Source organism: Lygodium microphyllum, chromosome 7 (assembly GCF_053477565.2).
Source record: "Lygodium microphyllum isolate KBCC chromosome 7, Lygodium_microphyllum_v1.1.10, whole genome shotgun sequence".
Taxonomy (NCBI): Eukaryota; Viridiplantae; Streptophyta; class Polypodiopsida; order Schizaeales; family Lygodiaceae; genus Lygodium; species Lygodium microphyllum.
In genome coordinates, this window is record NC_141141.1 from 84,721,028 (window position 1) to 84,724,718 (window position 3,691).

Sequence of the window (3,691 nt, forward strand, 5' to 3'; positions counted from 1 at the left end):
GATATAGAGGATGTAGCACGTGGGAATTGTGAATATCAAATTGGGAGGATGATGCACATCTATTAGCATCATGGAGAAGAGCCATCACTAAAAAATGTGCCTTGAAATCGAATATTCTTTCCAAATGTATATGGGAAAATGGCATCTTCCCCCATAAAAAATGTGCCTTGAAATTGCATATCGTTCCCAAATGTATATGGGAAAATGGCATCTTCCCCCATAAAAAATGTGCCTTGAAATTGCATATCGTTCCCAAATGTATATGGGGGAATGGCATTTTCCCCCATAATTATGAAACAACAAAGGAACATGTACCAGTTCTTCAACATGCTACTACATAGCATATTCTTACTCTTTTTAATTACTACTATGCTTTTACAAATTTACAAGTTGAATCGTATATAAGGACATGGTAGAATGTCAAGCACTACTACATTTTAGAATTTGGACAAGTAACCTGCTTGGTTTTTGGTTTATATTTTGTGAGATTCACTTCATCAAGAGAATATTTTGAGCCATAAGATAGGTTTTCAATGGAGTCTCATTAACTCCCAAAATTGCTGGGAATAAAGGGCCACTAGCACATGCACTTTAGTACTTTACATATAGCTATCACAAAAACCCAAAAGAGGTACAACTCTTTGAACCCACATGTCGTGCATCTCATACTCTCACCCTTTACTACTACTCACTCTTTCTCTCTTTCTCTTTGCCATTGCCATTGCCATTGTTGAATATTGAACCTTCTTTACGCATCGGCCACCTCAAACTAGGATTGGAGCTAAGGCCATCTTGACTGCACTTCCAAAGCTTGTCTGAGTTATGGCACAGTAATCCTCAATTTGAGTTAGGTCATGGGGCTGTCTATCCGCCAAGCATAGGGAGTTAGCAATTGACAAGTAGCTCACACCAGGTAGGTGTAGGTGGAAGGTCACGTCACGCATGTAGGCGATAGGCACATGCAGGTGATGTAAGCAAGTGATATGTAGGTAGGCAATGACTAATAGACAATCATTGGGCAACCATCGACATGTTAGCGTAGGTCATGCTGCTTGACCTACCAATAAGTTTTTAAAAAAAGACTATGTTGGTCATGTTGATTGTAAAAAGTCTACTTCAGGGTATGCATTTACTTTCACATGTGGAGTAGTTTCCTGGATCTCCAAGTTATAGAAGTGTGCTGCATTGTTTACTTTCACATGTGGAGTAGTTTCCTAGATCTCCAAGTTACAGAAGTGTGCTGCATTGTCTACTACAAAGGTAGAATATGTGGCTACCATTGAGGCATATGAGGAGGCTTTATGGCTTTCACATCTGTGGGAGAGCTTAGCATTATCGAGATCCCTATCCTCCATTGCGATAGCTAGAGTGTTATCATGCTATGGCTAGTTAGGGAGTAACTTATTTCAAGAATTACCTAGTTAGCCATGGGATGCTTAAGTCATGGATACTTGCTTAAGGTGCTACTAATTAGTCAAGGGATGCTTATGGTAGGGAATGGAAACTACATAGTTAGTTAGGAGATGGTTAGTTCATGTACCACCTAGCTAGTCAAGAGGTTCTTAAGTCAAAGGAGCTTGTTTCATGAACTACATAGTTAGTTGGGGGATGGGATGCTTTATCAGTAGCTAGTTAGGGGATGCTTAGATCAAGAATTATGTTTCATGAACTACCTAGTTAGTCAAGGGATATATTGTAGAAACTAGTCAAGGGAAGCTTGTTTCAAGAACCTAGTTAGTCAAGGGATGCTTTAAGCACACAATGGGAACTACATAGTTAGTCAAGGGATGCTTGGTTTAAGAATTACCTAGTTACTCATGAGATTCTTAAGTCAGGGGTGCTTGTTTTAAGAACTACCTAGTTAGTCAAGGGATGCTTTGTCAATAGGTAGTAAGCAATAACCATAAGTAGCCACGAGAGAGAGAGAGAGAGAGAGAGAGAGAGAGAGAGAGAGAGAGAGAGAGAGAGAGAGAGAGAGAGAGAGAGAGAGAGAGAAGGAAAGGCACAAGTTTAAATGAAAGACACCCCTAAAATTTTGTAAAAGAGTGCAAGGCTCTCTCTTGTGCAAATTGTAAAATCTAGATGGGTATAGGTGAAGGGATAAGGTAAAGGGAAGGGAGGAGGACCTTGGCAAGACACCCGGTCATGTAAAATAGGGGATGGGTGCCCAAGGGATTTAGGGCTTGTATATAAACTCAAAAAGTGAATGAGAAGCTCATTCTTGGTGTGTGGCAAAAGTAGCTCTCTTCTTCTTCTCTTCTTCTCCTCTTGCTTGTGCTCGTGCTTGAGAGAAAATGTGAGGGAGTGAGTGTGTGAGAGTGAGGGACTGGGTGGAGAAGCTCTCTATCTTCTCCTCTCTTCTTCTCTTCTCTTGTCTCGCACGCGCGGCAATGGTGAAGGGTTAAGCTTGGTTGAGCTCGCATCACGGATCGTGGAGCTACTGGAGTGCTTGGGGGAGGAGGCTACTCATTTGGGCATCAAGGTAAGCTTAGTATACTCGTAGGTTTGGAGGTGCATTGGGGTGTGAGATAGCCATTAGAGATCGTTTACACTTGAAACATTTGAAACAATAAGTGGCCAGTGGGTCTTGGCGGTTGAGCATGAGCTCCTACTTCAAAAATAAAAAATAGAGAGAGAATGTAGAGAGAGAGAGATTAAAAGAGAACAAGAAAGTTTAGAGAGAGAGAGAAATGAAAAATATTAGGGAAGAGAGAGAAAATAAAAGAAATTAGAGAGAGAAAGAGAAAGGGAGAGATTAAGAAAGAAATCTAGAGAGAAGAAGGAAAATTTAAACAAAGAGGAGAGAGAATAAAGTTGTAAAAAATATAAGAGAAAAATGTGGAAAGTGAATAGACACAATGTGCGGGAAAAAAGCGAGGAAAGCAAACTTATGAATTGTGATATGATAACCTCATTTCCCTCATGATGCAATTTCATAATAGCTTCATGCAATAGCATGAAGCTGTCACAAAGCAGCCTATCATTCCTTGTGTAGAACACTATTGTTTATTATTATTTTTTAGTATTTGTAATGTACATAGTGCATAAACCCTCCTTTCTAAGGACCTCTAAAATCTAGTTTGTATAAGGGGTCTTAAGATTGTCATTAGCAAGCTATACCTAAGAATATGTCTAGTTTTTGCGAGGGCTCAATTTTGATATGTGTAGCTAAATGATGTTTTCATTTTATCACTCTTTCCTTTTTTGGATGTTTCTTCATTTTTAAAGGGTTTTTAAGAAGGATGTAATGATTAAAAGAGTTGCATGTGAAAAGGAGGATGTAATGATGAAAAAAATGCATGTGTAAAAAGATGAATGCTAGTCTTCTTGTAAGAACAAAAAGCAAATAGCAAAAGAAAATTGAAAGTATAATTATCATGGTCTTATTACTCATCATTATTGTTGGATGTAATGATGAGAAAAAATGCATGTGTAAAAATAGGAACTCTAGTCTTTGTGTAAGAACAAAGATCAAATAGTAAAAGAAAATTGAAAGTATAATTATCATGGCCATATTACATGTCCTCATTGTTGTGCATGCATGTTGTTGAGCTGCTCATTTGTTGCACACATTTGTTTTGTGTTGTTGCTTTGTTTGTCATGGGGTATATGTATGTTGTCTTGTGCCATAATGTGTCATGGTGTGATAGTAATGAATCAAGTTGGCCATAACAAGGGTAGGGTGGGAGGC